This window comes from Gigantopelta aegis, chromosome 6 (assembly GCF_016097555.1).
Source record: "Gigantopelta aegis isolate Gae_Host chromosome 6, Gae_host_genome, whole genome shotgun sequence".
NCBI classification, from domain to species: Eukaryota; Metazoa; Mollusca; class Gastropoda; order Neomphalida; family Peltospiridae; genus Gigantopelta; species Gigantopelta aegis.
In genome coordinates, this window is record NC_054704.1 from 86,491,221 (window position 1) to 86,516,789 (window position 25,569).

Here is a 25,569-nt window from a genome sequence, read left to right on the forward strand (position 1 = left end):
TGTCACAGAGATAAACAGCGGCAATCAACTGAGCTGCAGTCGATGGGGCCGGCTCATGACGATGATACAAATATTTACAAATAATCTCAATTAAGGCCCCTGAAAGGCTTTTTACACCTGCCTAGACAACAATAATAGGCACCGCGGCAAAAAGTGCTCCGCTTAAATGCAGCAACAACTGCCCACAGAGAAACGTCCATTGTTGGGATGATAGACTTCCTAATCCAACAAAAGGTATCAGAGAGAACCCGATAGGTTTGAACCTCTGAACCGGTTAGACGAACACCCTGGTACCCAACTTATCAAACACGTGGCATGGAACGTATTACCGAGATTTAGCAAAGAACACCCAGCAACATAATCTAGGGCTCATACAAAAAAAAACGTGGTAATGGAATGGCTAATTGGATAACATTTATGAATAAACCATGTTTAATAACAGTCCGCAGTTATAATGAGAAATGCGATCGTTCAAAAGACTTGTCTACTGTATTTAATAACACGAGGGATTTGTAACGAAAAATATGCCAACCATTTGTGAGAAATATATTTACTGTATTTAGTAATTTTACAGATGGAGAACCAATAGGAAAACGTTTGTAAGTTAAGCATATTGTCAGGTTATGTCAAGGAAAATATGATGTGCATTTAATAACAAATCAGATTTTTCACATAAAAAACATTATCAACTGTATTTAATGACAGATGGGATTTTAATAGAAGAGACGACTTTTTGAAAAACAAATATTCTGTATTATTAATGACAGATGGAGTTTTAATAGGGCAAAAAAACTATTTAGGACAAATATATTTACACAAAGATATATATATATACTCTTCAAAAAAAGAAACGCAAAAGGGTACAAATGGGTTATAACTCCGATTTTATGTTTCCTACCGGTTCATGCTTTGTGAATATAAGGTCATTGCATGTCCCAAACACATTCCCACGGTTACATTCGATAAAACGCAGATACTGTACAATAAAGTTCCAAAATGTGAATATTCGCAAAAACGCAGCCACGTGCAAACCATATCACCACTGCACGTGCGTTGTCTGCACGTGCAACATGAACACCGACAGTACAAAAGTGCAGGGTGTTCGCTTGCCTGGCCTCTGTGTCTGGCCGACAGTTGACAATCCAGGACATGCCACGTCTCAGTGAACCGCAGAGAAACAATGCCATCGGCCGACTAGACGCAGGCGAATCCAGAACGGCCGTTGCCAGGGCATTCCATGTGTCCCCAAGCACCATCTCCAGACTGTGGGACCGTTACCAGCAACATGGATCAACACGTGACCTCCCTAGATCCGGTCGACCACGGGTCACTACCCCCGGGCAGGACCGCTACATCCGGGTACGCCACCTTCGGGAATGATTGACTACTGCCACCTCCACAGCCGCAGCAATACCAGGTTTGCGCAGGATATCCGACCAGACCGTACGGAACCGCCTACGTGAGGTAGGAATTCGTGCCAGACGTCCAGTTCGAGGTGTCATCTTAACACCACAACACCGTCGACTCCGACTGCAGTGGTGCCAGATTCATCGACAATGGCCTCAACTGCGATGGAGACAGGTGTGGTTCAGTGACGAGTCCCGATTTCTGCTCCGACGTCATGATGGAAGATGTCGCGTGTATAGGCGTCGTGGTGAACGTTATGCGGCAAACTGCGTGCAGGAAGTGGACAGATTCGGCGGGGGTAGTGTCATGGTGTGGGCAGCCATCTCATACACTGGCAGAACTGACCTGGTCCACGTGCAGGGCAACCTGAATGCACAGGGCTACATTGACCAGATCCTCCGGCCACACATCGTTCCAGTTATGGCCAACGCCAACGCAGTGTTCCAACATGACAACGCCAGGCCTCACACAGCACGTCTCACAACGGCTTTCCTACAGAACAACAACATTAATGTCCTTCCTTGGCCATCGATATCACCGGATTTGAACCCAATTGAGCATCTATGGGACGAGTTGGACCGACGCCTCCGACAGCGACAACCACAGCCCCAGACCCTGCCCGAGCTGGCAGCAGCCTTGCAGGCCGAGTGGGCCACCATCCCCCGGGACGTCATCCGTACTCTGGTTGCTTCAATGGGCAGGCGGTGCCAGGCAGTTGTCAACACACGCGGAGGCCACACCCGGTATTGACTCCAGATGACCTTGACCTTGGTGGTGTGTCCTATCACTTACTCACAATGGACTAGAGTGAATTGTGAACAATCCTGCAACATTTGGTAATTATCGGACTCACCATTCAATAATTAAATCAATTCTCCAAATGTTACGACAATGTGGTTTTGCGTTTCTTCTTTTGAAGAGTATATATAGAGATAGTATTTAACAGATGGATTTTAAAAAAGAAACACAGGCATTTAATAATTACAAACATGCAGTCGATGTAAACACAGATGTGATTATGTTTTAAAGATGTATAGCTCATTGAGTTACTATCAAACCTGGACATGTCAGTTGGTATAGTAATTATATAAGTTTTATATATGTTGCTAATATTTAGATTAACAGTTTATCATATTAATATTTACATTAACAGTTTATCATATTAATATTTAGATTAACAGTTTATCATATTAATGTAATATTAATATTTACATTAATAGTTTATCTCGTTAACATTTATATTAACAGTTTATCATATTAATATTTACATTAAAAGTTTATTTTATTAATATTTTAGATTAACAGTGTATCTTATAAATATTTATTTTAACAGTTTGTTTTATTAACATTTAGATTAACAGTGTATCTTGTTAATATTTATTTTAAGTTTATTTTATTAACATTTAGATTAACAGTGTATCTTGTTAATATTTAGATTAACAGTTTATCTTATAAATATTTATTTTAACAGTTTATTTTATTAATATTTACATTAACTGAAACATTTATCTTGTTAATATTTAGACTGACACAGATAGGGTTGATGTTTTGGCTTTCATTGGGTTTAAATTTCATTAATATTTCTTCCAAATGCTTAGAAATGAACAAATGACAAAAAGTATATTTCACTATTACATCAAACATATTGTAATTATAACACTCAGTGAAGAGATCAAAATCAGAATGAAATATTTTATTTAATGATGCACTCAACACATTTCATTTACGGTTATATGGTATCAGACATATGCCTAAGGGCCACACAGATATTCAGGGAAGAAACCCACTGTTGCCACTTCATGGGCTACTCTTTTCGATTAGCAGCAAGAGATCTTTTATATGCACCATCCCAAAGACAAAATAGCACATACCACGGCCTTTGATTACCAGTCGTGGTGCAATGGCTGGAGCGAGAAATAGCCAGATCAAGATCAGAAACCTATTACTGTTACACAGGTAAAATTACCTATTTTATTACAAATTATCAACATGCCATGATATTTTATCTGCACTCTCAGACAGACAGAGCACCACAGACCACAGTGTTTATATAAAATTCTTGGAGCATTGTTTGAAATGTAAAACCGGCCTCAGTGGTGTCTTGGTTAAGCCATCAGACATAAGACTAGTAGGTACTGGATTCTCAGCCTGGTACCAGCCCCCACCCAGAGCAAGTTTTAACATCTCAGTGCATAGGTGTAAGACCACTTCACCTTCTTCTTTCTCACTAACCACTAACCCACTTTCCTGGACAGACAGACCAGATAACTGAAGTGTATGCCCAGGACAGCATGCTTGAACCTTAATTGGATATAAGCACGAAAATAAGTTGAAATGAAATTAAATTAAATGTAACATTACTCAACTGGAAAAGGGTGGAAAATATCTTGGTGGTCACACTGATTCCCTCTGTGTCAACCCACAACTGATACATCAAACAATGTGGGATGTGCTGTTCTGTCTATATTGGAACAGGTCCAGGAAATATTTTGTGGGTGGAACCATGGGAATAGGGCATGTGGACAAACTTGTCAAAAGGCTATCTCAATGAGGAAAAAATTAAAGAGTAAAAAAGTAACACTTGAATATTTTTAGGGAGAAATGGTTTCCCTGCGCCGCCCCCCCCCCCCCCCCCAAAAAAAAAAACAACTTTGGATCTGCCTCTGTATATTTGTATGCGTATATCAGAGATCCCTTGCAAATAAACCATCTATAGATATCCATATGGTAGATACTAATAGCCATTGCTAAAGGAAGGAAACATCTTATTTAATGACACACTCAACACATTTTAATTACAGTTATATTGCGTCAGACATATGGTTAAGGACCACACAGATATTGAGAGAGGAAATCCGCTGTCATCACTTCATGGGCTACTCTTTTCGATTAGCAGCAAGGGATCTTTTATATGCACCATCCCATAGACAGGATAGTACATACCACAGCCTTTGATCTACCAGTCGTGGTGCACTGGCTGGAACAAGAAATAGCCCAATGGGCCTACCAACGGGGAATGATCCCAGACCAACCGCGCATCAGGCGGGTACTATACCATTGGGCTATGTGTCGCCCACTCCATTGTTAAAATGCACTGATATTATTAAACAAATGCCAGTAGCTAAAATAATGTAATGTCATACTGTCTATACAGTGTATTAAAATTAATGTAAGCTTACTGAAACCCCAGAATTATAAGACCCTATCTAATATTTGCAGTGTATGAAGCATCGATAAGTCACAAGCAGAAGTAACCATATTCTAGACAGAGGACATGTTTCATCAAATATTACACTTCACATCCACAATCAAGTACGCCAAAAGCCAAGAGTAAATCACATTTTGATAAGTTCAGATTACGATGCACGACTTGATTTATTCGAGCCGCGCGCTCCCTGATATTGGATGTTGCTCGACTGCAGAACATCAATAAGTTCTGCAATAACATCAAGGGTTATTAGAACCGTAATTCTAACAACACAAACAGACGAGGCCGGTTGCGATGGCTTGATAAGGTGTTCTACAGCTGTGCAACCTAATGTCTCGTCTCCGGCCACTTGGCTGGCCATTGTCCAGTCCGCTTCACCATGTGCACAAGGTCAACAGGCCCGCGGGTGTTGGACGCCATAACTGGCCAATTATCGGTGGAAAATTATATTAGAACCCTCAAGCGAAATAAATCAAATAGGAAAACATAATCATGATAACAGGACCATGTCAGGTATTTGGGTCTGAGCGGCGTGTTTTTGGGGAAACAATAGCGGCCATTTATTACTGTCCCATCATAACCGGTGGTAATTATCGAAAACGTCGCGAAACTGTGCCGCGTTATGAGCGACAGTGATCACATCTCCTGTATGACATGGCATTTTGATGGATATGCGGCTTTCATCCCGAGTGTTTAATTAAAATTAATTGCAAATTTTGGCAAGACCTAATCCTACCACTCACATTTGATGCACATATTAAAACGTTAATACACTTCTATGTTAATCTGTGACCACAGCATAAAAAGAGAACGAAGCTAATTACACTTGGATAAAAGGAGAACATTTCACAAATTTGTTACAGATATGTTTATTAAATACATAGCCAAGAGGAGAGATAGTGAAATTATAGTACAGTGTATTTCCACATTATGACTCATTCTATATGGAAAGGGAGCTTACTTTGCTCTTCTTAATTTAAGAAGTTTGTTTTGTTTAACGACACCACTGGAGCACATTGATTAATTAATCAACAGCTATTGGATAACATATGGTTATTCTGACTCATAGTCATCAGAGGAAACCTGATACATGTTCCCTAATGCAGCAAGGGATTTTTTATATGCACTTTTCCACAGACAGGAAAGCACATACCACAACCTTTGTCCAGTTGTGGTGCACTAGTTGGGAAGAGCAAAAAAAAATCAGCTGAATGGATCCACCAAAAGCAAGCAAGCACCTCAAGCGAGCACTCAACTGACTGAGCTAAATCCCGCCCCTTATTCTGAATGGGACCAAAAGAAAAACACTTATACAAAATGGCCCTTATGATATGATATCAAAATTTCAGATAAATGACACAATTCCTACAATTTGTAGTTCAGTTTCTTTAATTAGTTATTGAAACAAATTGGTAACACAATTTCAAAATCTCAGAAAAACAGGTAAACATATTATAGTGATAGCAATATTTTAATATCCTACAATTTGTAATCAACTTTCTTGATCGGCTAATGACATAGTTATTACAACAAACTGTTAATACACACTGATTGTAGAATCCCACTACGTCAATATGCAACCAAGTTTGTCAATTATCTAATGATAAAAGTATTGTAACAAACTGTTAAAATGTAATGATAGTAAAACACCGCTCCAGCAATATATAACCCTGTTTATAATGGTCTAATGATATAATTATTGTAACAAACTATTAACATGTAATGACCATAAAACCCTGCTCCAGCAATAATATGTAACCCAGTTTATAAAGATTTAATGATATAAGTGTTGTAACAAACTGTTAAAATGTACTGATTGTAAAACACCGCTCCAGCAATAATATGTAACCCAGTTTATTCACATCTAATAGTTGTAATTGTAATGAAATCTAACACTCGAGAGCACTCATAACAGATACTTCTGAATGAATCAATTTAATCCTACCACCTTTGAACTGCGTGAGATTACGGACCACATTCAAGATGTCACCACAAGTGCCTCGAGACATCGCCCACTGTTGAAGGTGCAGACACCCAGTCTGAACTGACAGTGACTCCGAACAGACACCCGGTTTACACAGACAATGAGTGGACTTGTTGACGGAAAGATGGACAGATAGGCAGACAGATGTGTCGTCAGTGGGACCGAGTTAATCACCACATCACCTGTGTGTGTCATTCTACCTGTGCTGAAGTTAATCACCATACCACCCACACGTGTCATTCTACCTGTGCTGATGTCACTATAGTGCATTCAAAAAACACTGACTGATACCTGACTCTCCACACTAATACTGTCAAGGAATTGCATTTGATACATGACTCTCTGCACCACAACAGTCAAGGAATTACATCTGATTCATGACTCTGCACCACAACAATCAAGGAATTACATTTGATACATGACTCTCTGCATCACAACTGTCAAGGAATTGCATTTGATACATGACTCTCTGCACCACAACTGTCAAGGAATTGTATTTGATACACAACTCTCTGCACCACAACTGTCAAGGAATACCACAACAGTCGAAGCTATACAGCCCATCACACATGGATAAGAAAACTTGATTGTGCATAACTATGAGTACACTAGATAGAAAGCTGGGTGAAATAGTTGAATACAGTACCTAATACACAGCAATAATATATATACAGTATTTACAGTATTCTCATTTCAACCAGTGCACCACAACTGGCCAAAGGCCATGGTATGTGCTTTCCTGTCTGTGAGAAAGTGCATGTAAAAGATCCCAGCTGCATTAGAAAAAATGTAGTGGGTTTCCTCTGATGACTTCTGAGTCGGAATTACCAAATGTTTGACATCCAATAGCCGATGATTAATTATTTAATTTTCCCTAAATGTGCGTTAAACAAAACAAATAAACAAACAGTATTTAATGCCTAAGTAGTCAAATGGTTAAGTTACTGACCAACATGGATTCACACCCCAGCATTGGCTCTCACTCAGACTGAGTTTTTCTTTCCATTAGTAGCAAGGGATCTTTTACATGCACTTTCCCACAGACAGGAAAGCACATAGCACGGCCTTTGACCAGTTGTGGTGCACTGGTTGGAACAAGAAAAAATCCAATTAGTCGAATGGATCCACAGAGGTGATTCAATCTCTCCTGCGACACAAGCACCTCAGGTGAGCCCTCAACTGACTGAGCTAAATCCTGCCCTTAATAGTTCAGTGCAGAGGTCTAACTTTAAAGCCTTACAGTATCTACTACACTAATTTTTCTTACTAACTGACACCAAACAGCAATAGTTTTTAACATGTGCTGATGTCATCAAACAAATATTTCTTTACTTTTTGTCACTATATAACCACTAACAACTATTACAACCTAGATACATGAAGGCAGCCCATATAGCTAAGACAAATATTAAGGAGAGTATTGCTCAACATGGATATATAAGCATAAAAAACATTAAAAAATTATAATTTGTTTTTATATATTAATGCTCTAAGCGAAATAATTTCATTTGTTACATGCTTTGATGAGTGAAAAAGTAAAAATATTTCATGAAGGACAAAAATTTGATTTTAATATCCTATTTATTACTCAATAATCATGTTATTAAAAGGAATGGAAACTGACAGCATAAATGTTCCATTAATAAGTGTGTATTAACAGCATCATGGCCACATGCAATGGGACATATCACTTACTGTTGGGAGGTATCACTCTGATAAGAGCCCAAATATTCGGAACCACGTGTGTAATAAAAGTCGATATCCAACATACCTTATAATCCCAGGTATTAACCCACTGTCGGTGATTATTAACAATACGAGACTGTCTCAAAGAGATTCATGTTTACTGACATCTTGATCTAGACAGTCAGACAACACAGAAATTACTTAAGACTGTGAATGCTGGTCACAGTATATCAGAAGGAAGGAAGGAATATTCATTAAATATCACCTCAGCACCTTTTTATTAAATGCTCACTATTTGGTTTCTAACATGCGCTTCATTCAACATTTGATCTAGACAATGAGAAAAAAGAAACTTGCTGCTAACACATAAGATCCTCTTACCAAAAAGCAGAAAGGTGTCATTTATATGAACTTCCATCAGTGGGACCATTGGGTTATTTCTCGTTCCAGCCAGTGCATCATGACTGGTATATCAAAGAAAAGTGCTATCCTGTTTGTGGGATGGTGCATATAAAAGATCACTTGCTATAATGAAAAAATGTAACAGGTTTCCTCACAAAGACTATATGTCAAAATTACCAAATGTTTGACATCCAATAGTCAATGATTAATAAATCAATGTGCTTTAGTGGTGTTGTTAAACAAAACAAACTTGTTTACTTTCCAGTCAGGACAGCACATACCACAGCCTGTATGTACCAGTACATGGGGGGCAATCGATCCTTTGACCTATAAAACCTCAGATGAGCACTCTATCACAGAGTTGCACCCCACTCGTCCGAGTCAGACCCCCGATCCTATCGGAGGCCAGACTCGGGATAGGCATGTTCAAAACTCTAGTGGTATATGGACACGTTAAACCAGTTACTAAGCTAAGCACCCCACTCCATGAAACCTCATAAGACCAATCCTAAATACAAATAAGTCCACAACTCTTTATCAAAAGTTGTGGTATGTGCTGTCCTGTCTGTATGGCAGAACTGCCAATATGTTGGCCATCTATATAGCAGCTGTTGGTTAACCGAACTACATGATTTTATGTTTTTTTATTTCACTTTCTCGTTCAGACTTTCTTTTCATCACACATCATTTGCTACATGTTTAATTATGTTTTTACAGGCTACAGTCTTTTGTTTATTTACATTGGCTGCTCAAAGTAGCGTTATGTAACATTCAGTTCGTTCAGACTTTTTTTTTTTTTAAGCAACCTATCACACATCATTTGGTACATGTTAAATATGTTTTTACACGCTATAGTCTTTTGTTTATTTAGGTTGGCTGCTCAAAGCATGTAAAATTCAATTCGTCACAGTCAGGTTTTGATAACTTTATCCAGTCGCAGTCATGTCTACAAAAAACATGATACTCTTCACAGTAAAAACATGTTTGCTGAAATAAAGCAATTTATTTTTTGCAACCACTGCCCTGTTTACTGTCTAAATAGACGGAACCTGTACATGGTATGAAAAAATTGGTCCAACAGTGATTGGAAGGAAGTGGAAAGAGTTAGAGCTTTTCAGCAAAACATGACTGGTAACTAGAAAAACATGTTATAATTGCAGTAAACTGTAAGCAAAACAAACATAAATGGTCTGCCTCCGATAGATAATTTCACTGAAATTACAAACATTGTAAATGGAAAATGCTGGAAAAATAAACATGCATGCAGTCTAAAAAAACAGGTTTTCTTTGAGGCTGTTTATATGTATTTGAGATGCAAAATGATTTGAGCAAATACATGTATAATTAGATTTAGCTAAATACCTCAATTGTATTTTTAGTAGCTTTGTTTAGGATTGATTCCCATCAGTTGGCCCCATTGGGCTATTTCACTGGTGTGTACTACCCTGTTTGTGACAAGCTGCATATGAAGATCCCTAATTGGAAAAAGTAGCCCAATGCATGGTGGCAGTGGATTTCCTCTCTCATTATCTGTGTGGTCCTTAACCATATGTTCAATGCCATATAATTGTATTAAAATGTGTTGAGTATTTTAATGTCATGAACAAAATGGGAAGAACTTTCCTTTGGCACTGTCACTAATACTAACCCTAACTCTGTTTATGATAAGTATTTATAATAGTATTTTCCCTAGCTTGTTTTAGCATGGTGCAGCACCATGCCTCAATAGTCTAGCACCACTTGCCTTAATCAGCACCATGCTGCCCTGAGATTAAACAAGCCTTTTTCAGTAATTAATTCTAAAATTGCCTTTATAAAACACCAAAAAAAGTATTATTAATTAATAAAATATGCATTTTATATCTTTTGCCATTCATTTATTAACGCAAGCACATAAATTACATTACTGTTTATTTCAATTAATTTTTGTGTATTTTTAATGAAAAACAAGTGTCCCAAAAATGATGAAAATGCCCCAAATGTGTTTGGTCTACCATGCCATGCCTAATTTCTAGGGAAATCACTATATAATATTCTTTATATGTGACAGTGCCAAAAGAAAGTCCTACCACAAAATGATATTAGTCTTGTAACTACTGTCAAAGTTTATAAATACCATCCAAATATACCTACAAACTGTGATCTTTATGAGCAGATGGCCTTTAAAACGAAGCCAACACGTTTGTTAATTTGGTGGTGGTGAGACAGATGAGAGGGATTAACTCGGTGGTAGAAAGCTCGCCTCATGTACAATGGTTCTTAGGCTTCGGTCGTGCAGGGGTTAAATCATCGGACTACAGGCTGGTAGGTACAGGGTTTACAGCCCTGGAGCGGCTCCCACCCACAGCGAGTTTTAAGGCCACTACACCCTCTTCTCTCTCACTAACCACTAACCAGCTAAGACCTAACCCAATGTCCTGTACAGGCAGCCCAGATAGCTGAGGTGTGTGCCCAGGACAGCCTGCTTGAACCTTATAAGCATGAAAATAAGTTCAAATGAAATGGTTCTTAATTGGAACAAATGATGGAACTGTTGGGCATTTTCCTTGCCTTGCCAGTGGCCCATGACTGGGACATGTATGTCAAATATCACAGTTTATTATCCATATGGTTCAACATAACCCAGTTAATAATAATCATACGAAGCACACGTGTAATAACAAGTGTGATGACGTAATTTTGGGAAGCGATGTCATAATAAGACGTTGCTTATCCAGTCCTAGTTCAGACAGTACATTTGAAATTTGACATCATTTCGTCGTCTCGTTCTAGTTGTGGCTGAAACTTTTTGAGTTGGGTCTTTTTATTCATAAAGAAACCAGCAATAATAATATGGATAATAAAGAAATTATTACACTTGTGTGTGAGTCGTACTGATTTTATGAAACTTGTGTCAGAATTCACATATTACCCTCGCTCTCGCTTAGGCAAATCCTGACACTTGTTTCATAAAATCAGTATGACACATACATGTAAGCTCATATAATAATCTCTATTAATTATGTGCTTGCATTAAAACAATATGTATGCCATATAATATATATATACGAAAAGATGTAACTTAATATTAACATATACATTCATATCAGTTATATTAATAAATTAACGTTGACAACTAAATAACAAGTAAAAAAAAAAGTAACTGTCACAAGAACAAAGTTTCAAAATTATTAATAAAAGATATCTTTTGTGGAAAGACTTCGACCCGTACCCCTCTATATCAAAGGCTCTAAAGACTAACCCTAACCCTATCCCTAAAACTATCCTAACTGTTGAAAGGGGGCTACGGGTCAAACTCATGCCTTTTTGGTTATTCATTTGTTTACTTATTTAATTGTTTAAATTTCACAAGCTCACCTTTTATAAAATGAAAATATGAATCCACATTAACAGCTCCATACATCCATTTGAAGGGAAAATTATAGCCACACTAACTCCTTTAATCCATGTAATGTACAACAAAACAAATGATTGTCTTAACAATGGCTCAACCCGTGTTTTCTTGTTTTTTTAAACCCAGAAGCCAGCATCCAAGTATAATGACTTGTAAGCCACACACAGCTGTCTAACACAAGCTCTCTACACAGAACGGATCTCACTAAACAAGGGAGTTTACACTCCAGTCAGTTGTGCAGTTCACACTGTGTGTGTGTGTTGTTGCCCACCTGTACACACCTGTCTTCTCACCTGAGTGAACAGTGCCTGTCAGCCACTGGCTACCTGTAGACAGACAGGTGAGAAGGCCACAGCTGATTGGCTAGATTTCAGTCGACAGTGAAAACCATTGTGAATGATATGACTCAAGATATTTCATTCAAAGGGTCCGTTATCTAAGTCACTCAATCTGGCTTATTAGTGCAGTGGGATGTTACTGTAGTTTTTTAGGTATTTTGTTTACAGTGTAATCCCTCTAAACCGGACACCACAAGACCATGGTAAAAGTCTGGTTTAAAGGGTATCCAGTTTAGAGGGGATAATTCTGTTTTGAACTATTTAAAAAGGGACCAAGAAAAATGTCACCTGTTCTAGAAATTAGTTAGGACCTATGTCTAGGACAGGCGTGTGCTCTAAAAGTTTGCTCTGAATGTGCTTGTTAAAATTCTTGACCTTAAAGTATCCAGTTTTAATGGGATTCTGGTTTACAGATGGTTCAGTTTTGAAGGATTTCATTGTATACTGATGGAAAGAAATATGGGAACATGCGATATTGAGGCCTAATTTAGTTCACTACTAGCATAGTAATTTCTGTATAAAAACACAAAGGTGTCATATATGGGATTGACTGTTTGTGATATGAATTGAATGTAAGGAATTACAGTTATTTTCCTTATACTATGGATGAGGGTTCTGATTGCTGTCATTGTTTGCTGGTTTTGTTTATGTGTTCACTCATTTCTTTTCTTTTTTAACGACACCACTAGAGCACATTGATTAATTAATCATTGGCCATTGGATGTCAAACTTTTGGTAATTCTGACTCGTCTTTTATATCACTATCCCACAGACCATCCAATGAAATGAGTATAACTGAATTTAATTGCCCTAAAACATAAAAGTTAACTTCAAGCACACATGCCATACATTTTTTTTTTTTTTTTGGAAAAGATGTTAAAACTGTCTTTTAAACCTGGTCTTTGAGGATGAATAAGAAATATAATACGACTCATGTGTGTATTTGATACCATTTATCTTATAACTCTGTTTAAAAATGTATGTATTTGTGTTTTCAAGCAAATTATTGTCAGATGAATGGTATCTAATGACCACTCAGCATTATATCTATGTATATATACATGTACCATAGCCTCGATATTTCAATCATGGGACACTAGCTGGAATGGGAAAAAATTGGTTCACAGAGGGGTATTGTGGTATCCATTGCATCTCAGGAAATTACAAAATCTAGGAGCTGATTTTCATTCTAACCATGTTTACACGACTGCTGATATCACAGATAATACATTTTGTGATTTCTCTTATAAAACTACTTTTCTGTTAATCAGGGCTTTTCCAATTTTTTATAAAATTCACTAGCCATGGGATTAGAATTTTAACAAATTTAGCCGCGATTAAAAATCCACTAGCCCTACTTTACTTTAAAGTAAATACAATTTTACTAATAGTAATACGTCACCTAAAGAGGGAAATAGAACTTAAAAACACTAAGATTGGGGATGTAGGAGTGGGGCCAGGATATTCATATTTACAAAATAGACTTAAATGCAGCATTTGACAACTTTTTTTCACTAGCCATCGGGCATGGTAATAGTAGTTATTTACTAGCCCAACATTGAATATCACTTGCCACGAGAGTGGGGCTATCATAATCTAGAAGCCCTGTGTTAATTGATAATAAATTTATTTCATATTTGTATTCAGTATTACTATTAATTCAGTATGTTATATCAGTATATACTTATTAAATAGTGTTACACTATATAGTATAGGTACATGCACTATAATATTACTATGTATTAACCATCACTATCTATATTTTTATTTGATTCAATATTGCTATATAACATATATATCAGATTAATTCAATATGTTCTATCACATGTCAGTGCTACATGAATATTGCTGCATCATCAAAAACGTATCAAAATTTTGCTACATCAAATAGTACTTCAATACTGCTACATCAAATAGTACTTCAGTACTGCTTCATCAAATAGTACTTCAGTACTGCTTCATCAAATAGTACTTCAGTACTGCTTCATCAAATAGGACTTCAGTACTGCTACATCAAATAGGACTTCAATACTGCTACATCAAATAGTACTTCAGTACTGCTTCATCAAATAATACTTCAGTACTGCTTCATCAAATAGTACTTCAATACTGCTACATCAAATAGTACTTCAGTACTGCTACATCAAATAGGACTTCAATACTGCTACATCAAATCAATACTAATTCAATATTTGTATACCATCACGAATACTAGGGTAATTCAATACCGGCCATTACATCTGTATGTTCCATTCCTCTGTATTTGAAGAAATGTGATTTGCAGTGCCATCTATTTTTTATATCACTTCTACGTACCACAGATCCCACGGCATACCTAACAACGGGCAACATTTTCATCAGATACGTATAAATAATTAATCTCCGGAATAAGTTCCACAGAATGGATATGCAATCAATATTAGAACAATATGGATGTATGTACCTAACTCATTGAATGACTGTACTCCATTGTAAAACTGGATTAAGAAATTTATGTTTAACATGAGAATTCTGAATAATTAAATATGGCCGTCTTCCTTGAAATGGGAAATGGAACATGATAATCTCAATGCGGTATGTTATTTAATTAAACTATGTACAATATTCATAACTGAAAGGTGTTCATTTCAACACATCATTTCAAATTCACTTATATTACAAAAGTACATGAACATATAGCATATATTACACCAATATAATATATATATATACTGGAAAAAAAAGAAACTTCCGATTTGTATATATAGTATTTGTTGTGTTAAAGAATTCATTGTGTAATGAAATTATATAGGTAGTATTAGCCGTGAGTTGTATTATCAGGATTCATGAATTTTATCGATTATTTTTGCACTGTTAATCATCGACAACGTGAAATTCAATTTGCACGTGCATGCATGGTTCGACATGTCCCGTATAGTATTCGGTCAATTTGTTTTACTTGTCTTACTGACATTGTTGTGAAGTGAACGAAAACGCTTCATAATTTGTAAAAAAATTAACGTTTTTTACATTGTAGCATTTTTAGTATGCCAAGAATACCCAATAATTCACGCGAACGAGCGATTGGCATGCTTGATGCTGGCATGTCGACAGAAGACGTTGCAAGGCATGTTGGGAGTTCTAGTTGAGCGATACGAAGTCTTCGCTTAAGATTTCGAACGACAGGAAGCACCAACGACTTGCCACGTCGTGGACTTACGCATGTTACAATGCGTGGTCAAGACCGCTATATAATGAACATGCATTTTCGCAATCAATTCCAAACTGCTACTGCTGCTAACACACCTGGGCTTCATAATAACCGAATCAGTGGGCAAACTGTTCGTAATCATCTGTGGGAGAACGGTTTACATGCACAACGTCCTTACATCGGATGTGTTTTAACGCAATGTCATCGTCTAAATCGTCTTAATTGGGCACGTGTACACACTCGTTGGATACGGCGACGCTGGAATACCGTTCTTTTTTCGGATGAATCCAGATTTTCTTTACGTGGTGATGGCAGGGTGTGCGTCTACCGTAGGAGAAATGAACGCTATGCTGACTGTTGTGTTCTTGAATGAGATCGTTTCAGGGGTGGAGGTTGTGTCATGGTCGGGCAGCCATTGCCCATGGTTATTGTTCACCACTAGTCGTCATTGATGGTAATTTAAATGCTCAACGTTACCGCGATGACATTCTCGCTCATCACGTCATTCCTCTGTTCCATAACAATGCCAACATCTCGATTTTTCAGCATGATAATGCCACCTCTCATACAGCTAGAGACACTGTAAATTTTCTTAGGACAAATAACATTGATTTCATTGACGACTGGCCTGTTAAAAGTCCTGATCTCAACCCCATCAAGCATGTCTGGGATAGTCTGGACAGATGAATGAGGCGTCGTTCCAACCCACCCGCTAACGTCAACAAACTTCGTCAAGCGCTCATTCAGGAATGGAACAATATTCCACAGGCAGAAATCAACTTTAGTCAATCTATGCGCCTGCGATGCACTGCAGTGGTCAATTCAAGAGGTGGTCATACCCGTTATTAAGTGGGTGGGTTTTTTTTTAACCCCTACCACACTTGGTCAAAATTACTCCCAGTTTCTGTCAACCTATAGCCATGATTTTTGCACCAAACGATGCATCATGGAACACTCTTTAAACGCATATATAACAATTAATCCCCCGGTTTGTTTTCATCAAGTTATGTTCAAGCAAAGTTAGCGGAAGTTTATTATTTTGTTCAGTATATATATATATACTACTCAAAAGAAGTTAAGGGTCAAAAATTTATAACCAAATAAGTTTCAGAGTGTATTAGATTGATGATGTAAACTACACCAAAAATTTAATTTATTGTTCCATATTTACAAAAAAACACAAATAAACGTCACTTTATACAAGAAAGTCACATGACATGCTGTCAAAGTTGAAGGTTGTCAAACATGGATTTTACACATTAGAACATTCGTTTAATAGTGTGTGAATCCACCCCTGGCGCGAATACACTCGACACATCGTTGCCTCATGCTGTTGATCAGACGTCTGAAGAACTCTTGGGGAATGGCCTGCCACTCTGCCATAAGAAGTTGACCCAGATCATGAAGGTTGGCCGGAGGGGCATGGTTATCCCGAACTCTCCTGCCTAATTCGTCCCAGGTGTGCTCTATTGGGGCCAAGTCAGGCGAATATGCTGGCCAATCCATCCTGGTGATACCTTGTTGTCTGAGAAAGTCCGTTACCACCCTGGCGCGGTGGGGTCTGGCATTGTCATCCTGCAGAACTGCCCCGCCGCCAATCTGCTGAAGGCCTGGGAGAACCAACAGCCGGATAATCTCATTCAGATAGCGGATTCCATTCAGATTGCCATCCACCACATAGAGGGGGGTCCTGTGGTGGATAGAGATGCCGCCCCACACCATGACGCTGCCACCACCGAACCGGTGACGTTGTCTAACGTTAACGTCAGCGAAGCGGTCCCCAGGACGTCTGTAGACACGAACCCGACCGTCGTTGAAATGGAGACTAAACCTGGACTCATCAGTGAACATCACTCGACCCCACTAAACACGTTGCCACTGCAGATGAAGCGTGCACCAGTGACGTCTGGCCGTTCTGTGACGTGGTAGGAGTGGTGGTCGAACAGCCTGGTGACGGCAGCGTAGATTATTGGCTCTCAGACGATTGCGTATGGTTTGATCAGACACTCGAGTTCCAGTCACAGTCCGCAGATTGTCACGTAATCGGCGTGCAGTGGTTGTGCGTTGATGTAGAGCCATATTGGTGATGTAGCGGTCCTCTCTATTTGTAGTGCTTCGGGGTCTTCCCGAACGTGGACGATTTCGAACAGAATTCGTTGCTTGGTACCGTTGCCACAGTCGGCCAACGACACTCTGACTGACACCAAGTCTCAGAGCAACATTTCTTTGCGTATTGCCATCCTGAAGCCAAGTAATAGCCCTTCCTCGATCTTCGATAGTCAGCTGAAGTCGTACCATTGTCGAATTTGGAGTGTGCACCGTACACGAACGCAAGCTCCAATTATACGGAAATTCAGCATTAGGAACATGGAATACACGTGCAAAGCGTGTAAATGAAGCGCTTTGTGAAAAAGCAAGTTATGGGCACTTAGCAGACCTTTCGCTTTCGCCCTAATTTACGTGCAAATGTAAGCATGTTTTCGCCATTAGAACTAGTGGACAGTGTCAATGACAGTGGATTTTAATTCATTTATGGGTTGCTTAGACCCACTTTCGTCAAAATGGAACAATACCATGCGTGACATTATGGTCTAGCTAATATAATTGACATTCAGAAAATAATGTCGAAAATATCGTCTGACCCTTAAATTCTTTTGAGTAGTATATATACATATTCCACATATATGTAGCAATAATTCAGCCTTTGACTACTTAGTTTGCTGGAACAAAATATTCTATAAAGTAAGGTATTGGTTCAAATTTTCAAATTACAAGACAGTAATAAAATAGATGCTAGATTTTTATTTTTTTAAATTTGAAAATGGGAGGTAGTGTAAAATTTAAATTTTATTTTATAATTTCAGAACACATTTTCTTTTTCTTTTTTTTAAGGTGGGGAGGGGGGGTTGGTGGATGGGATGGAATAAAAGAACAGGGGTGGACAGGACAAAACAATTATTTGATTATGGTCTCACTGCACAGTTATCCTTGAAGCCATTTTGTTTCATTTTGTACCATATACTACAAAAGAAATAAATAGCACTAAACAGTTGATAACAACATGGATCTTTAGCCTGAAATATTTTTATCAGAGATATGAGAAGTTTACAGCGACTATTTTAAACACCACGTATCATCAACACTTTTCCTACTAAGGGACTTCTCCAGCCTGCTACAGCCAGGTACAAACTCATTAGTAAGCTCATACTAATGGCTATAAAGTTGTAACAAAGGTCTACAAGTGCTTGTGAGCTATCAGCAAATGGCCAGAGATACAAATAAAATGCTCAGATGTTTGCTTTCCCACACACAAACTGTACGAGATAAGATATGAGATATTTAAGTTTATAACAATTTTCCTTGCCAAGTAATAAGGTGACAAATTCCAGGGTTAGTCACTATTATGTTAGAGAACAAACACAGTGCACCTTGTAGGCTACCGACATTAGCGGTGTGGTGGTTAGAACCTCTGGCTTTATAATAATAGGATTGGTAGCTAGGAAGGAAGGAAATGGTTTATTTAACGACGGACTCAATGCATTTTATTTACGGTTATATGGCGTCAGACATATGGTTAAGGACCAAACAGATATTGAGGGAGGAAACCCGCTATCGCCACTTCATGGACTACTCTTTTTCGATTAGCAGCAAGGATCTTTTATATGCACCATCCTATAGACAGGATAGCACATACCACAGCCTTTGATGTACCAGTCATGGTGCACTGGCTGGAGCGAAAAATAGCCCAATGGGCCCACTAACGAGGCTCAATTTCAAACCGACTGCACATCAAGCGAGTGCTTTACCACTGGGCTACGTCTGGCTCCTGATTGGTAGCTAGGTGCAGATTAAACTGTTGTGAGGTTTTGTGAGGCAATTTCAATTATCGGCTATTGGATGTCAAGCATTTGGTAATTTTGCATAGTCTTAGAGAAAAAACCTGCTACATTTTTCCCATTAGTAGCAAGGTTTCTTTTATATGCACCATTCCACAGACAGGATAGTACATACCAGGATCATTGATATACCAATTATGGTGCACTGGCTAGAACGAGAAATAACTCGATGGGCCTACCAACGGGGATCGATCCTAAATCAACCATGCATCAAGAAAACACTGGGCTAAATCCCCCTTGAACTAACTGTTTTTCTTTTCCTGGGTAATGTTCTGTAACTAGTATAAAATATTTAAAACATTGATTCTAACTGTATACATTGCAGCAAATGTCACTTCACAGACAGAAAGAAAGAAATGTTTTATTTAACGACGCACTCAATACATTTTATTTATGGTTATATGGTTAAGGACCACACAGATATTGAGCGAGGAAATCTGCTGTCACCACTTCATGGGCTACTCTTTTTCAATTAGCAGCAAGGGATCTTTTATATGCACCACCCAACAGACAGGATAGTACATACCACAGCCTTTGAGTCACTGCACAGTCAGATTACAACACTGTCAATAAATGCACATTTCAGGGTACAAAACCTGAACAATAAATTTACACAAATACGACTATACTGAATATCATTGAGTATCATTTAAAAAAAAGCCATAAATGTTATGTGGAGTTTTGTAAGTCAATGAATGGCTAAATGAATTGAATGCATTTAGATTTAGAGGTTACTGTACTATTAACAAATACCTTTAAACCAGCTTGTGAAATCATTTTATTTTCATGTAACCCAATCCATATCCAACAAGAACAATAGACATTTTCTAAAAAACATTATTGAAAAAAGGGACAAAAATGGAAAACGATAACATTCATGGCTAAAGCAAAAGTGTGGAATGGCGCATGATATTTATGAAATGTTCATGTTACCTACAACCAATAATGAAATGTTCATGTTACCTACAACCAATAATTCTGTTTTTCAAACTGACCCGAGTATTAACCCGTGAAGTGGTGCAATGAGCGTAACATTCAATTAAGATACAAGATGACAGATCTATTCTGGTTAATGTACCATGCAGATGTATTGACAGTTTGCTGTAGCTTGATTTATGGGTTTCACACACATAAAGAAAAAATCCCTGGCCTTCTCATAATAATATATTTCAGTTTTCATAATATATAAATATATTATGCAATGTATTATTATCTAATATACATCACCATTTTTGTTGTTGTTGAGCACAGCATATTTAAACATATGGTGATCCAAAGCATGTAGTTTATAATAAGCATGTGATCATTGCAACACAAGATTTTAGGAGTTTGACTGGGATGAGAAAAACAGAGGGTCTACTCCTGTGAACCTTCAAGTGAATGTACTACACCAATTTGATATTCACTGACAAAGTGTCTAACGATAAAAGTTTAAACGTCTTAGGAAGACAAAGGAGTATCAGCATAGGGTACTCTTTAATTAACAGCAAGGTCTCTTTTATATAACTTTCACTAAGATCCCCTTACTCCACATTCATCTACTAGAGGGGATCAAACCAATGATCTAGCTATCACTTCATTAATTAAAAAAAATTTAAAACGCCAAAACCCACCCCATTCATCTACTGAAGCTAATCAAACCAATGTCCCATTAGACCTCAATTAAAAAATTAAAAAATTGTTTTCTTTAATGACACCAGTAGAGCACATTAATTTAGTACTCATCAGCTATTGTATGTTAAACATTTGGTAATTTTTGACATATAGTCTAAGAGAGGAAACCCACTACATTTTTTCCATTTGGACTGGACTGATTGTTTAACGTGCACATTCAGAACAAGCTGTTGTAGCACACGCCATTTTTGCATTAGTAGCTAGGGATCTTTTATATGCACCATCCCACAGACAGGATAGAACGAGACCTCAATAATGTGGACACACTATTATACCACCTTAAGCTACATTCCACTCCTCAATGTGACAGAGGACAGAAGTCTAGCTGTATTTAACTATTAAATAACCGATCATGTATGCGACATCTACAGACGCTGCTCCTGTATTGACATACACATTGACCTTTCACACTAAATACACCATGGATTTCCGAGTCACTATCTCAAGCACACTACATGATAAACTACAATGCCCGGATATTAAAGTTGAATAATAGGAATTTCCTGTTCAAAAGTAATAACATGAATCACTGACTTTATCACTGATTTGACGAGTGGGTGGAAAATTGTTTTTTGAAGTTTAGAACTTTTCATACACCCTATGTAATAAAGAGTCATAAAAACACAGCAGGAAAGAAAATCAAAGGAAACCTCCCATATCTATTACTGGGTATGTTTGAAAGTGCAGTTGGATATCAGCTCTAAAAATATACAAAGAAAATAAAGCTATGAAACTACTTATTGTGAATTTTGAAGGTACAATAAATTTATATCTATTGTGAGGGTAAAAACACCATGGTAAAACAATAGGAAACAACTGTCAGAAGGTGTAAAGTGAAAAAAAACACCTTCAAACTTACGTTTTAATTAATTGATTAATTTATTATAATTATTTTCCTTTTTAAATATAAGATCAACCGGTTAACTTTGAAGTAAAATGGGCAATGACAACATGTATATGAAACAACAAAGGACAATCTTTATTTGTCATATAATAATCTAAATCAGTTTGTTATTCTTGTCGCGGGTATCATACAAAGATCAACCTTGCAAGCATTGCTATTAATACTCCATATTAACGATATTTTTCTCTCTAATGGTATTAAAGGTAGGGTCAACTCCAACAAGAGCCTTATGTGTTGGAAAGATGCATACCCGGACCACCAACACATACTGACACTTTAGCAAATGAAAAACGCGTAATTTTAGAGTTAATAAAAAAACCATGATTATTCCTGCTAACTGGGGGGCAGCCATTTTATTTCGTTTTTGTGACATCCGGTGGGATAGCTTGGGGCGAAGTGACGTCAGCTCCTGACCATCTCCTGTATGTACAGTGTAAACAAAAGCAGTAATTTTCGACAAGGCGCTTCTCTTTGATCAACCTGACTTGTAAAACAGCATAAATGACGTAATAATATAATAAACTATTAACTAAATATATTTCAAGTTGCATTAATGGAAAAAAATGGGGTTATAGTGTTTTTCTCTGTTTAATAATCCAAAGGAAAAATTTACACTATTACGCCTATTGATATGCTACGTTGGAGCAAAAACGACAACCCACAATATCCAAGTGATAATTTTCTTTTCTTTGGGACTACGTAATTGGTCAGTTCTGTGTTTTTAGATGGATTAATCTACTTAATCAATAGTTTTACAGAACTATTTACAGTAATAAACCATGTCCATTACAATTTTAGGGGCGACAGGTAATATTCCACAATACCGGTATGTATTTTTGTGTCTAGACAGCGTCAATTAATTGGCTCGTCTGGTTACCAAATACACACCTGCCAATCAGGAATCAAAGGTAGAAGCAACTAACAGCATAGACCAATTAACTAAGAAAACACTCCGTGTATCATTTCAGTACGTAGGTTAATGCATGACCAAAACATTGTTAATTGTTTCGACTTGTTGTGTAGCCACTTTGACAATGGTATTTTATTTTGTATTGAAAAATAATATATATAGTGTTGGATATACTTACTGTTGGCTTACTGGGATATGTATTATTACAGAACATTGCAATGTATGACTATTTATCATCCCACAAAACCCAGGTAGATTGTGTTTCTCTAGTTCTAAGGCTCATTTCTGACGTGACGCGTTAAGTATTACGTAACCACCAGCTCGCCAGAGGGCGTACTCACTGAGATGGTACAAAATGGCTGCGCCCGTTATATATAATAGTCGTCACATTTAACCATTTTATTAATTAACTATACGATTATACGTCTTGATATTAAGCAATAATGTGCATTATATATCGTTGAATATGCATACCAGCCAAATGCCTTAATTGTCCTCTCCTTTAAATGACATGCTTCTGATCACCGACTACAAATATAGATCAAAGGCAATTAAACGAGGATTTCCAGGATATTGATTTGTTATGAACAAATAACGATACGTTTTTTTACAGCATGGTAAAATCATGTGCATGCTCTTAACTATACAACCATAAGCTCGCTCATATGGACAAACACAAATAAAATGCATCAAAGCTGACTGAAGTGTATGCTGATGGGTTTCTTGTTTGGCATTAACATGCAATATCAGGAGTAATGTAAACTGTTGCTTCTCATAGCACAGCCGAAGTCATGTTTCTGCATAAGACAGGAAAATAAAATAATACTACCTCAGCACATTTTAAATCAGATGTAGCCCAGTGGTAAAGTGCTCACTCGATGTGTGATCAATCTGGGATCGATCCCCATCAGTGAACCCATTGGGCTATTTCTCATTCCAACCAGTGCACCACGAGTGGTTATATCAAAGGCCATGATATGTGCTATCCTGTCTGTGGGATGGTGCATATAAAAGATCCCTTGAAATATGAAGCGGGTTTCTTCTCTGAGACTATATGTAAAAAATTACCAAATGTTTGACATCCAATAGCCGATGATTAATAAATCAATATTATCCAATGGTGTCATTAAACAAAACAAACTAACTTTTAACAATCCTAGAAACATAAAAGAAAAATATTTGGTAATTCTGACACGTAGTCATTAGAGGACACCTGCTATATTTTTCCATTAGCAGCAAGGGATCTTTTATATGCACTTTCCCACAGACACAAAAGCACATACCATGACCTTTGACCAGTTGTGGTGCTCTGGTTAGAATGAGAGAGAAAAAACAATCAGTTGAATGGATCCACCGAGGTGATTTGATCCTGAAATGCAAGCACACCATGTGAGCACTCAAACCACTGAGCTAAATCCCACCCCCAAAAATCTGATTTCTGCACAAGGCAGAGTTAAAAGAGTTTCTTAGGCAAAGTCATTATTGCTTCCATAAAGAAAACACAAAATCATAATATACATGTAGCCATAATAATCAGAAATGTCTAAATAGATAAACGTGTATACTGTGTGGACCATACTTAATTTTTTCACAGTTTAATGGATTATGTTTGACAAAAAAAAATAAGTATAAAATAAAAATTTTAATTTAATTAATTTCATGTAAATACTACGTGGGGGTGGGGGAGGGAATGCTGTAAATGTCAAAGTAGCAGATTTGCAAACCACTGTGGTTAAAAACAATGCACTTTAAGAAATTCACATTTCAGAGACGACAAAGACAGATATTTAGCCCAGACAATTCCATGGTAACCAACTGAATTTCCTGTCAGTTTAAAATTGCTGGTCTAGAGAGAATGACATCTAGACAGCTTTCTGAGAGGATCAATTCTATACACATTTATGATATTCAGATGGTAAAGTTTGTTTTATTTAACAACGACACTAGAGCACATTGATTTTTTATCTTATCATCAGCTATTGGACGTCAAACATATGGTCATTATGACACTGTTTTTTTTAGAGGAAACCTCTCTCTCTCTCTCTCTCTCTCTCTCTCTCTCTCTCTCTCTCTCTCTCTCTCTCTCTCCACATAGGCTACTCTTTTACAACAGGTAGCAAGGGATCTTTTATTTGCACTTCCCACAGGCAGGATAGCACAAACCATGGCCTTTGTTGAACCAGTTATGGATCACTTGTCGGTGCAAGTGGTTTACACCTACCCAATGAGCCTTGTGGAGCACTCACTCAGGGTTTGGAGTCGGTATCTGGATTAAAAATCCCATGCCTCGACTGGGATCCAAACCCAGTACCTACCATTATGCACCGTTCATACAAATATTACATTGCACAACTTATTTTTCATTTATGTATTAAACTTAGGATATTATTTACATGGCCATAATGGGTTATACAAAAAGGAAAGAGGTAACCAGAATTTATTATTACAGAACCCTTAAATGGGTTAGACCAATTTTCAGTTGACTGAAGCCTGTATTCTAAAACGGTCAACATGCATTGTTGCACTTTTTCTCTATATGCACGCATGGTTTAATTATTTAAAATGCTATTTTGTGT

The 25,569-nt window shown here is 37.5% G+C and overlaps 1 protein-coding gene across 3 annotated transcripts in view; it reads right to left on the bottom strand.

Annotated features, from left to right (window-relative positions):
• The window catches only part of LOC121373986 (teneurin-m-like), a 217,200-nt gene extending 204,938 nt beyond the window's left edge, over positions 1-12,262 (bottom strand). For all 3 annotated transcript variants that reach the window (XM_041500842.1, XM_041500841.1, XM_041500840.1), the window contains exon 1: positions 12,045-12,262. The gene's annotated coding sequence lies outside the window, so the exon portion shown is untranslated. The remainder of the gene's footprint in view (positions 1-12,044) is intronic.
• Between the last annotated feature and the right edge of the window lie 13,307 nt (positions 12,263-25,569).